This window comes from Anser cygnoides, chromosome 12 (genome assembly GCF_040182565.1).
Source record: "Anser cygnoides isolate HZ-2024a breed goose chromosome 12, Taihu_goose_T2T_genome, whole genome shotgun sequence".
Classification (NCBI taxonomy): Eukaryota; Metazoa; Chordata; class Aves; order Anseriformes; family Anatidae; genus Anser; species Anser cygnoides.
The window spans coordinates 1,712,802-1,725,048 of record NC_089884.1 but is presented as its reverse complement, the minus strand read 5'-3'; the positions used below and the strand labels follow the sequence as shown (position 1 = coordinate 1,725,048).

At 64.9% G+C, this 12,247-nt stretch overlaps 1 protein-coding gene and 1 long non-coding RNA gene across 4 annotated transcripts in view; one reads left to right on the top strand and one right to left on the bottom strand.

The window, feature by feature from the left end:
• Positions 1–743: 743 nt before the first annotated feature.
• Positions 744–9,021, bottom strand: LOC136791806 (uncharacterized). The gene is made up of 2 exons (XR_010834601.1): positions 7,020–9,021; positions 744–3,218 (listed from the first exon to the last, which is right to left on the bottom strand). It is a non-coding gene; the product is annotated as an uncharacterized lncRNA (long non-coding RNA).
• A 1,840-nt stretch (positions 9,022–10,861) lies between these two features.
• The window catches only part of ACSF3 (acyl-CoA synthetase family member 3), a 58,207-nt gene continuing 56,821 nt past the window's right edge, over positions 10,862–12,247 (top strand). For all 3 annotated transcript variants that reach the window (XR_010834377.1, XM_067004260.1, XM_067004263.1), the window contains exon 1: positions 10,862–10,960. The gene's annotated coding sequence lies outside the window, so the exon portion shown is untranslated. The remainder of the gene's footprint in view (positions 10,961–12,247) is intronic.

Sequence of the window (12,247 nt, the reverse complement as noted above, 5' to 3'; positions counted from 1 at the left end):
ATCCCTCGGTGGGATTACCCAGCTGCTCCCAAGCTGGCCCCGGGGCCGTCTCCTCCAAAAGGTTCCCTTCCAGGGGATTACGGATAATGCATCTGGAGCAGCACTCGCTCATCCAGGTTTGCGATTTATCTGAAAATCAAATTCCAGTAATCTCGCCTGCCATATGGCCCTGCGTCTGCGGCCCTCGGACGGGAGGATGGACCCGGACCCGTGCAGGAGGCAGGGTCAGGACGCAGGGCTCCAGCGTACGTCCCCGAGCATCCCCCCGAGCATCCCGCAGGCATCATTCCAAGCATCCCCCGAAGCAATGCCCCAAGCACCACCCCAAGCATCGCTCCGAGCATCCCCCGAGCCATGGTGGGGAGGGCAGAGGGGGTCAGGGGCAGCCACGCTGGGGGCACCCCGTGTAGAAACTGCTCAGGGGAACATTTTGGGGATGGTCTGAGATGTGCATGCGCCAGGAGGGAAGCAGGACCCCGAGGTCAGCCTTGCAGGGAGGAGGAGGTGGACACCTAGGGCCTGCCCTGCCTGGGGACGTTGTGGCAGCAGGGAGGCAGGGAGGCAGAGGAAGACTCCATCCTCCAGCAGGATCCATCCTCGGGGAGGCCACAGGCTGCGGCGTGGCCCGGGGGGCCGGGGCCCCGCGCTCCCCTCCCCACCCCTCATTCCCAGCTCATTAAGGCTCTCCCATTATTCTGACATTTGTGCGCGTCACGTACCGGGAAGAAGTAATTTACTTAGAAGAAATTAAAAGTTCATTTTAATTGAGCGCACACTGCAGTATGCAAATGCGGGGCGCATTATGTACACTGATGCAGAGACAAAGGCTGTAATCAGCTGTTAACCCTCTGCGGGCCGGCCCCACGCGATGCGGGACTCGCCGGCACGGCATCACGGACACCGAGGGACCCCACAAGGACCCCGAGGGACCCCACACCCACGGTGGGGGCGTCCCCAGGCCTCACAGCTCCATGGCAAGGCAGCACCGGGGTGCGGGGTGATCCCGCGTGCGCCTCCCCGTGCAGTGCTGCCGGAGCCAGACCTGATGCCAGTGGTGGAGGATGTCCCCCAAATGGGATGTACTGGGAGGGCTCCTTGCGGCCGGATGGCATGGATGGCCTGGGCAGTGGCTCTCCGGGGGTGATCAAACCCTTCTGGGGTGACCAAACCCTTCTGGGGTGACCAAATCCTTCTGGGGAGCCCAGGTGGAACGGGGACACAGACCCAAGGAGCACAAGATGGCTTGCCCCACCTGGGAGTATCCTCAAATCCAGCGATACCTGGATTTGAGGTTGTTTCCAGATATAGCGAGCCCACGATGCCCTTGTTTTTTTTTTTTTTAGGCTTTTCTTTCCTGTTTTGTTTTTGCTACCTGTCAGACCTGCGATTTTTTAATGGCAGTGCAAATGGAACCGGTTCGCAGATGCGAGATGACAGCCCCGCTGCAGGAGACAGACAAATTACCTCCAGCCCCGGCTCAAGACGCCCACAGACTCCGAACAAAGGCAGCCCGCGGCGGTGCAGCGAGCTGTCCGCGCTCGGCGAGGGTGCTCCCCCCGCGCCGTGGGTGCTCCATGGGCGCGCAGGCTGCGGGTGTGATGCCCATGGGTATATCCATGGATGCCCATGGAGATATCCACAGGGCAGATCCACATTTTGGGGATGGGCAGCGGCAGCCGTGCGCATCCAGCTTCACGCTCGGCGTGGGCGATGCTAAAAAATGAGGACAGAGCCATCCCCTGGGAGGGGACGCGCTGGAGGTGACAGGGTGCCCTTGGCGCAGACCCAGACCCGGCCGCCCTCGGCAGGATGGGTGCTGCTGTTGGGCAACCCTGTGCCTGCCTGGGCTGTGCCTGGCACCGTGCTGGCAGGGCTGAGGACAGCAGGGACGGCTGTCACCTCCCTGGTGCTCCTGGGGAGGTGACAATGACACTTTCCCCCCAGAGCTGCACAGGGAGGAGTGCTGGCGTGCAGCTTGGAGCTCGCACCTCCATCCCGGCCAGCCCTCTAGGAGAAGCCAGGCTGCAGCCCCAGTACTCCCAGTTGGCTCCCAGTAGTAAGAGCAGCCAGGGTGGTCCGGGCGGCCACGGCGCCGCGGGGAGGATTTAATTAATTGCTGCTGCGTGACCTTTGCGTCCCGTCCCACGTGCCGGCCGGGCGCCCGGCTCCGCAGCTCCAGATGGCACCCGGGAAAGAGTTAAGTCCGCTGTGATCAACAGCAAGAAGCAAGTGGTAAACAATTTTTCTCTCCCTCTGCTAAATTAATATGCAAATTCCCCCCCCCTCCCCCCCCCACTCTCTGCTCCTGCTTCGAAATTAGCGAGGTAGAATGCTCGGGCTAATTATGCATTCAAACGAGCAGGCTTCGTTAATGTGGCACTAAGAGGAGCCTGAAAATGATTGTGAGACGATGAAATTGAAATTCGAGCACGGCACTTCTAATGCATCTGGAGTCACTCTTGCGTGCCCCGGCAGATGTAACCTGGCAGTGACCGGCAGCCCCCGCCGCCCGCGGCCGGGCACCCCGCGCCCCACCGGCCTCCTCCCGCTGCTCGCCTCCGTCTCCACGGCTCACGGGGCTGCAGGGCCTGCCAGCCCCGTCCTGGGATGGACGGGGTCGGGATGGACCCGGTGCCGTGGAGCTGAGCATGAGGAGCTTCTGGATAAGGTGGGGATGGGGCGGCCACCCCGGAGCATCCCCAGGACACGGGGCAGGCGCATCCCTCGGGCAGCAGCCAGGCTGGTCCCGCTGGGGGATGCTGCTCTCAGCCTCCACGCTCCTGCTGGCATCGTCCCCAGGCCAAATCCTTGTCTCAAGACAGCCATGCTTGGTAAAGCTCCATGTGTGGCGGGTGGATGAGCCTCTCCCTCTGCCCGGACATGCTCCTGGGGTCGCTGAAACCCGATGAGTCCATGGCAGGGGAGCTCCAGTCCCTGTCACCGGGTCCCAGCGTGTTCGGGGACCGGTGGCTGTTGGCACGTCCCAGCAAGGACCAGACCGGTGGCACCTCCATCACGTCCCGTGGTCCTCTGCACGGCTGGGTGCTGTCGCTGCTGCTGTCCGGGCTGGGGGACGGACAGACAAGGGGACACAAGGGAAATGTCCCACCCCAGGGCTGCAGCGGGGCTGGCGGCACGGTGGCATCCAGGGCCGGGCTGCGGCTGCTGCATCCAGCAGGGCTGGGTCCACAGGAGGCGGTGCCCACGGGGCTGGGGATCTGCGGACCAAAAAGCAGAGGAAAGGGTCAGGGTGACAAAAACAGGGCAATATTTTACGCCATGAGAGCGTGGATGAGCATCCACGGGCTGTGACAGACACAGGTGGTTTATAGGGGACGTCACCGGCCCAAATCTCCACCTGGCCAACGGCTCACAGCTGGGCACACGGGCTGCAGCTCAGCTCTGTAAGGGGATAAACCCAGGCGGTGGTGCAGGAGAGGGGCTCAGCACAGTGGGCACACAGGGACCTTCCCCTCGCTCAGCCCGGTATCCCCCTGAGACCCCCAGGAGCACGGGCACAGCGGCTCTGGGGTGCTCCTGGCACCCAGTTCTGCAGCCCCGGGCTGGCAGCCGCGGAGGGAATACCCGAAGCAAACCCCTGCCGGGCAGCAGAGGCGGATGTCGGTGTTAAATATTCATCAGAGGCGTGGATTTTACTGGAACCGTCCATTAGGAGGTAATGCACAATTTGCAGCGTGCTCCTGGTAGCCGGGGCACGCCGGGGCTGGGCGGGCGGCGGGGGGAGGACGGATGGCCTGGAGGAGCTGCAGCGCCATGAGCCAGATGTGCCGTTAGTGATCGGTGGGGATCTACAGACCTTAGGTGCTCGGCCACCAGGAATAAACAGAAGGAAATAGATGAGGAATAGAAGGAAACAGCACCCCAGGAAGGAGGGGAAGGGGTGGGGGAGCAGCAGACCCTGGTGGAGGTGGTCCCTCGGGGAGGGTGCGATGGCACGGTTTGGTCCAGAGGGATGCTGAGCACCCCGGGGGGATGTTGCACATCCCGGGGGATGCTGAGCGCTCCCGACGACACCTTCACAGAGGAGCTGCTGAGCTCGGAGCAAGCAGGAGCTCGCTGCTGGTTCCCCAAGCCAGGCTGTCGGGTCCAGCGGTGCTGGGACGGGCTGGGGGCAAGGGCAGACCACGGCCACCGGGACCGCCAGGGCCGGCTCTGCTCCGTGGCACACGCGGGGTCCAGGCTGGTGTGCAGGGGGGGCTGTTTTCCCCCTCTCTCTGGTAATTTTTCCCTCTGACTATGATGCATAGCGGTGCTAATTCGGCACGTTGCCATTAATTCCAGCACAGCTGCCGCTCTCTCCCTCAAGGCATTTCGCTAATACTCAGCTTCAGAGCCTCTCAGCAAATTAACATCATTTGTTCTGCAGAACATGTTTTATTTCTACACTACATGCATAGCTTATTACTCCGCGACAAACTCGGGGTGTGCGGGGAGGCAGCGCCGGCGGGCACGGCCCCCCAGAGCAAGCCCCGTGCCCGCGCCTCGCCGTGCCTGTCCCCAGCGGGCAAAGGGACAGCGGGGCATGGCACAGCCCCCGGGGCATGGCACAGCCCCCGGGGCATGGCACAACCCCCAGGGCACCAGCTGGAGCTGCGGGGATTTTCTCCCAGCACCGGGAGGCTCTGGTGCCGTGAGTCCAGCCCAGGGGGTGGTGCGAGGCAGGATGATGGCGGTGCCTGGTGCAGCCACCTGGGTGCTCTCCGAGAAGGAATTTGGGGAGGACGCAGTGGAGGAGGGTGGCGTGGCACGTCACAAAGCATGGGATGGAGGTGATGAGGCCGCACAGCCCTTGGGCACCGTGCGGGGAGGTTGTGGATGAATGGGAATGGAGCCGGTGCTGCCCACGTCGTTTCCCAGCACGCGCCAGGGGAGGGGAAGACAGCACAGGGGGAAAAAGGCTGCAAGGAGGGACGAGCCCCCACGCTGTGCACAGCACAGGTCTCTGGCTGGTGTCCCCAAGAGCTGCGGGCTGCTCCTCCCGCAGGCTGGGCGCAGGGGGATGCTCCCCAGCGGGGCCCTTTCCCTGCTCTGATGATTATTCCCTGGGCGATCGGAGCCACAATGACCACGCTGCTAACGGCCCTGCCTGGGTGCCGGCAGATACGAGGGCAGACCTGCCCACGTGGCAGCGCTGGCACCAGCTCATCAGCAGCTGATTAACGCTTCTGGAGTTTCAGTTAATTATCTCCGGACAAGGGGAAGGAAGGGGCAGGCGTGCCGGGCTCGCTGCATGGGTGGCTGCGGGCAGGGGGGGCCCAGCACCGCGCCCCCAGCGCTGGCCAGGGCTGAGCCCCTTGGGGAGCCGGGAGCAGGCAGGTCAGGGTGTCCTGACAAACCGCAGACCCCGCCGGTGACAATATCAGGTCTTCCCTTTTGATTAAGGTTATTTAAGCTTTTTACCCAAACATAAAACCTGATTGTTTGCATAAACAACCTAATTGGATTGTAGCGCACAGCATCGCTAATGCTGCGGGCTGGGGGGGAGCTGCAGGGGCAGACAAGGCTCTGGCTCCCCCATTTTGCCACCGTTTCGCCACGGGGCACCCCCACACCCTGCCCCATGGCTGGTGACCACCACGGGGACTTGGCACCGGGGCCACCCCAGCTGGGGACACCGCTGTCCCCAAGGCAGAGCCTGGCATGGACGTGCCCTCGGCGATGCCCCACTGCAAGGTCCCAGGGGAGCGGGGACGAAGCTGGCACCGCCTGCAGGCTCAGCCCGAGGTGGAGGAGGAAGAGGATGGAGGGGATGAAGCGAGGGGCCAGCGCCGAGCCGGGGACGTGGCAGGAGCGCTGCCTGCCCCGGGCTTCCACGGCTGGGAGCTGTTGAAGGCTTTCATGGCAAAAGGCGGCGAGGCTGCATGAATATTTCATTAGGAAAGCAATGTGGTGTGCTGCAGAGAACATCTGGCTGGAGTCCCTGGAGACCCCCGGCTTGTGCAGGAAGCAGGAACTGTGAAATATGGAGGAAAACGAGGGAGAGGGGGGCACGGGGGAGGCGTCCCGCAGCATGGGGCGCGATTCAGCCCCGTGGTGGCAGCTCAGAGCCTCATCCTGCTGTGAACAATGGCCCCGTAAGGGTTGCATGGGGCATCCTGCAGGCTGGGGACCCTGAAGGAGGTTGTCCTGGTGGGGTGTGAGCGGAGGGGACAGAGCCAGGGTCCTCTGTGGGTGCAGAGCATCAGGCAGGAGCCAGGGTGGAGCGAGGGGCTCAGCACCAGGCAGCATCGGTGCTGCAGCCCCCTCCGCAGCACGCAGCCTGCACCCCAAAACATGCACCCACAGCCCCTACACGTACACCCTGCGGCCCCAAGCCCAGCCTGGCCGGGGGGTGAGTGCAGTGCTCTGGCCACTGTCCCCTTTGGGCTGGGGACCGCAGCCTCGTCCCCACGGCTCTGCTCTGCCGGGGCTCATAGCTCTGCTCTCCAGCCCCTCCTGAGCCTGTCCCCAGTTTGGGAACTGGGGACAGCTCCCACAGGACAGCGTACGCGGTGCTGGGGCACGTGCTGCCCTGCTCCCAGCAGCCGGCTCCGACTCAGTGCCTCCGCGATGTCCAGAGCTTTGCTGGGTGCCAGAGACCCTCCGGGCTGCGTTCCACGGGGCTGGGAAGGTCTCATCTCCCTGCTCCCCCTTCCCAGGCAGCTCAGGGAAAGCCGCCTGCCTCCTGTCGTGCCCTGCTCCCGGCCAGGCAGGATCCGGCCAGCCCCACACGTCCCAGCCCTGCCGCCTCCATCCCGCCGCCGCGGCCGGCAGACAAAGCCCGACCAGACAAAGCCGCAGCCCCGGCCCCTGGGCAGCTTCCCCGCCTGCACGGCGAGGGGACGACAAATCCTGCAGCCATCATCCGGCACCCGGGGCCCCTCGCCTGCCTCCGTAGGCATCGGGAGGCGCGCGGCGCAGGCAGCGTCGCGGGATGGGTGGCGAGGCCGCAGGCAGCCTGCACGGCACCCCAGCCCCTCACGCACGCACCGAGCAGTCTTTAAAACGAAGGCAAATACCTTTTTCCTCACCGGCTCCACCGTCCGCCACCTGTCCTGCCTCGGCCACGCGGCGCCTCCGCCGTTCTGCCCGTCCTCCATGCACCGCCACCCGCGCCGGGACGGGCTTCAGACCCTCCTCTCCCCTCCGGCGGGTTTCGGCCCCACGCTGCCTGCTGGCATTTTGGCAGCTTCGCCGCTCCAGCGATGGCATGTGTCCATTTTTTTTTTTTTTTTTTTCCTCTCTCCTCGCTCCCTTTCACAATCCATCCCCAGCCTCTCCGCCGCTGCCTCCGGAGCTGCCTGCGGTGCCAGCTCGCAGGGAAATTGGCAGCGAGCGCGGCGCGGGGACGCTCCCGCAGCTGAGCGGAGCCCCTCTGCCATCACCCGCCCTGGCACGGGGCCGGGGCGGCGGGGGGCTGCTGCCGCTCGCCAGCCCTTCCCAGCACCGCTGCCAAAAGCCAAACGAGGGGGGGAAGAAAAGGGAAAAAAAAAAAAGGCAGAGAAAGGATCTGGCGGCGCTGCCATCACCGGCCATGGGGGACCCGCTGGCAACCCTTCCTTTTGCCATGTCCTCGTCCCTCGGTGGAGGGTGCGGGGGCCCTGTTGTGGCCCTGCTGCCCCTCGTGGGGAGGCTCGGCCCCGTCTGTCCCCGTGTCCCCACCCGCATCCCCATCCCGGCCGGGCGAGCCCTTCCCGAGGAGCGGGAGGCGACGCCGGCAGCTCCGGCGCGGCGATGCTGCATGGCGAGCACGGCTCCCGCAGACACACCTCTTACCCAGCATCCGCCTGCCACGAGAGGGGGGCCCAGGAAATTGGGAAGGGGAGAGCGGAGGAGGGACTCAGCGCCGATGGGTGGGCGGCTTTGGGGACCCCCCAGCCGTCTGCCACCCTGCACGGCCACCGCGGCCTGGTGCGATGCGGCGTCCCCACGCCGCCCCCCGGGTGGCACCGAGCCGTGCCCCAGCTGGGATGGACAGCCCGGCCGTCGGCAGGGCAGGCGAAGGCATCGCAGCCCTCCACACCTCTTCGGCTTTTGCTTTTCTTCCCTAAATTCCTGATCTTGATGTCGTTTTGAAGAGGGATGAGGCTCAAGAGGGAGGCTGGCTTCAGCGCACAAGGCCGAGGGGTGTGCTCGGGGACGTGCAGGCAGGGACGGGCTGGGAGCCCAGCGCCAGCACAGAGCCCTGCTCGGCTTCATGGAAAATAACATTTATTGGGAGCCACCTTTACTGGGAGCTCCCGTATACTGGGAGCCGTGGGGGTGTCGGGACTGCTCCGCTGCCCTCTCCTCTTGCAGAGCCCCCTGGCACAGCCCCACAGCACAGTTCCCGCGTGCCATCCCCATTGTACGGGTTCTCCCCCTAATTGGGGATGTATTTAATGAGGTGGTGAGAGCCACCGGACACGGATGCAGCAGCTCCGGGATGGCGGTGCCGGAACATCCCACGGGAGGAGCCCCAGGGGCCGTTGCTGCGCCTCCCTCCCCGAGTCCCCACCACCGGTGCCTGCTGGGCCCAGCTCCCGCCCTGCAGCCCGGCCACGCCACACGTGCGCCTGCCATTTCCTCAAATAAGCAGCTAATCTCCATCAATCATAATTTCGCACAATTATCATAATAGGGCCATTTTGCACTTATCCTCTCCACGTGACGCGGGAGGCACTTACGGCTGCACTTCACGCCGAGTGGCTCCGCGCTGCTCCCGTCCCCAGGGAGCCCCGCTGGCACTCGTGGGCGGCCGTGTCCCCCCGTGGGCTGGGGACACGGTCCCCGTGGCCGCAGGCCATCCCTACAAGGTGGGATCGGTGTCTGGCCCCCTCCTCGCCATGCTCCAGCTGGGGTGGCTTGTTCTCATCCCCAGCACCACTGCGGTGGCAGCCCCCGTGTCCCCGTCCCTTCCTGGCTGAGCTGTCCCCACCGCAGGGCACCGGGCTGGAGCCAGCACCGCCCGCAGAGCTTCCCCCAGACATTAACCTCCCCGTAAAATAGTGCTGTTTACACCACATTAGTAATTACGTTCCTTTTTTTTTTTTCTCTCTCTTTTTTTTTTTTTTTTAATAAATACGGATGTTGCCACAAGTAAACTCTAATGTAATAAAAGCTTTCTGCTGGATCCATAATTAATCAGCAAGCTGCTTAATGCGATGGGGAGGATGCTCCCGCTGGCGCGGGGTGCGCGGCTCAGCCCCAGCCACCGCAGGGAGGGTGGGGAGAACCGTGGCGGCCTCAGGGTGCCTGCCTGGGGACACGGAGCTGCGCGGGGATGTGGTCGGTCCCTGAAAATCCCCACACGTCCCACAGGGCCCCCAGTGGGGGCGGAGGTGGGTGGACAGCGCTGAGCATCGTCCCCTGGGACTTTGGGGGTCCAGATGGCTGGTGGCCAGCAGGTGCCGGGGGATGCAGCGGCAGAGGGTGGCGCGGGGTGGACATCTGCTGTGCGTGGGGGCAGCTGGCCGTGTCCCCCCGCCCCGGGACGGGGGTCCCTGCACAAACCAGAGGGGCAGAGGAATGTCCTGCCCCGTGCACATCCCCACGGCTGTCATGGGTCTGTCCCCATGCCGTGCACCCTGTCCCTGCCACCGCAGGGATGTTGGGGCCAGCAGCACCCCAGTGCCACCAGAGCCCCCCCCTTGCTCCCCCTGGGTCGGGGGGGTTAATCCCTGCAGCGTGCGGTGGCTGGGGACCGAGGGAAGGCAGTGACAGATGGTGAGTACAGAAAGGAGAATGAAGGCGGCAGGGCCGGGGTGGTGGGGAGCGGGTGCAGCTGCAGGGCGACACGTGGGCACGGCGGCTGCGAGCCCTCCCGGGGGGGAGGCGGCCGGGGCCCCCCGGCAGCATCGCTGCGCCGGGGGGCTGTGACACGGGGAGCTGTGCAACGTGGAGCTGTGCAACACGGACCTGTGCACTGCGAAGCTGTGCAATGGGAAGGGAGCTGTGCCATGGGGAGCCATGTAACGTGGGGCTGTGCAACGTGGAGCTGTGCAATGGGAAGGAAGATGTGCAAAGCAGATCCGTGCAATGTGGAACTGCAATGGGGAGCTGTGCAATGCGGAACTGTGCACGAGGGAGCCGTGCAATGGGGAAAAGTGCACTGGGGAGCCGTGCGATGGGGAGCTGTGCACTGGGGAAGGTGACCTGCAAAGGGGAGCTGTGCAATGGGGAAATGTGCACTGGGGAGCCGTGCACTGGGGAATGTGACGTGCAATGGGGAGCTGTGGAAAAGGAAGGGAACCTTCCATCAGGAGCTGTGCGATGGGGAAGCCACGCAGCGTGGAGCGAGCCATGCAGCGGGGATGGCGCCGTGCAGCAGGGCCGGGGCTACGCAGCGGGCAGGGAGCCGCACGGCGAGGAGGGAGCCGTGCAGCGGGGAAGGGGCTGTGCGAAAAGGAGTGACTGGTGTGGTGATGACTGGTGTGGTGATGACTGGTGTGGTGATGACTGGTGTGGTGACGGGGAGCTGAGCACTGGGAGCTGAGCCGAGCAGCATGGCCGAGCCGCCGTCCCTGCTTCCGCTGCAGCCCCCGGGTGGAAACACACCTGGGGGTGGGCGGGGGTCGGCCCCGCTGCCCGCTGTGGCCCCGTGGCGCAGGGGAAGGCCCGGGGGGGACCGCAGGGCCCCCGCCAACGCCGCCCCCGTGCCCCAGCCCCGCTCCTGCTCCCCAGCCCCGGCCCTCGCGCGGCCTGCACAAAATGGCGCCCGCGGGCCGTGACATCACGGCCCCGCCATGACATCACGCCCCCCGTGCTGACGCCACAGGGTGACGCGGTGCCGTCAGAGCCCCGCTGCGACGTCCCCCCCGGAGGGGGGGGGGGTGGAGTTTGGGGTCAAATCCCCATAAAACGGGTGCGGGGGGGGGGGGAACGTTTGAGGTGCGGAACGCGCGGGCCGCGGCGCGGTGTTTCCGCCGGGGCCCGTTCGTTACCGGACCGCTCCCCCGGGGTGCGGGGCCGCAGCCTCCAGGTGAGGCCTCGCCGGGGCTGCGGGGGGACGGGGGGGCACGGCCCGGTACGGCCCGGTACGGCCCGGTACGGCCCAGCACGGCCCCGCTCTGCCGCACAGGGCCCGGGCCTGGTCGGGGCCTGCGGGCGGGGGTACACCGGCACCGCTCGGGAGGAGGCTGCGGGCGCAGCGGAGCCGGTGCCGGGGCGTTAATAGCACCGTAACGACCGCCCCGATCCCTGCCCGCAGCCTGCAGAGGGCCGTGCTGGTCCTGGCCGTGTGTGGTGGGATTTCAATTCCCCCCCCCCCGCCATTTGGGAACCGTGGGGCAAAGCGGGGGTTGCCTCCGTGCCCTTCGCATGGCAGGGTGCGGGGCAGGGAGCTGCAGGAGGGAGACTTCATTGGGGTGGAGGAAGCAGAGTGCTCTCCCCTCTCGGAGGAGATGTGGGGTTTCGCCTCCCGTGCCCGGCCCTGCCACCTCCAGAGCCTGGAGGCTGCCACAGCTTCCAGCAGCGGCTGCACGGTGCCGTGAGCTCCGCACCCTGCCCTCGCCCTTGAGGGACTGGGGCTGAGCCGACTTCTTTATGGCAGCAAACGCCCGTCTGCTGTGCTACAGCCGTCCTCTGCCATCCGTGGCAGGCGCCTGATTCACGTATTCCCAGCCCAGGAACGTTTGTGCTGCTGATTCTCGTCGAGCAGGGTGAAGGAAGCGGGCCCGGTGTGACCCTGCTCGCGCCGTCCCGAGCGCCTGTCGTTGTGTGCACACATGCAGTCAGCACCGCTTCTGCGAAGCCCCTAAATGCCCCGGCCCGGCTGAAGGTGCTGCCGTTTATTGTTCCATTAAATGTGGACTGGCGCTGCGGTGGAACAGGGATAATGCAATTTTTGGAAGCCGCCGTTCTGAAGCAGCAGCAGCAGCTAACACCTGCTCTGGAGCCTGGCGAGGAAAAGCGAGCGTGCCAAGTGCACTTAGCTGCGCTGGCCTGGAGCACGGCGTGATCCTGGCAGTCGGTCACTTCCCATTAGTGCCCCTCTCAACGTCCGGGACGTTAACGTCTCGCCAGCGAGCTGGGCACAGCTTGGGTGGAGGTGACTCGGTTGAGGTTTCAGGCGGTGTTCTCTATTTTATATTTTAGTCTCTGCAGAGAAATGGAAAGATGTCATGCTAGCTTTGTCATGACCTTTTTGTATTTTTCCATCCCGGTGGTACAAGTCATGAGTGCACACGGTTAACACCCTCTGGGTTTGAAGCTTTCCCCCCCCCCCCCACGTTTCCGCAGTAAATCACAAGTTTCTTCTGCAGAAGCA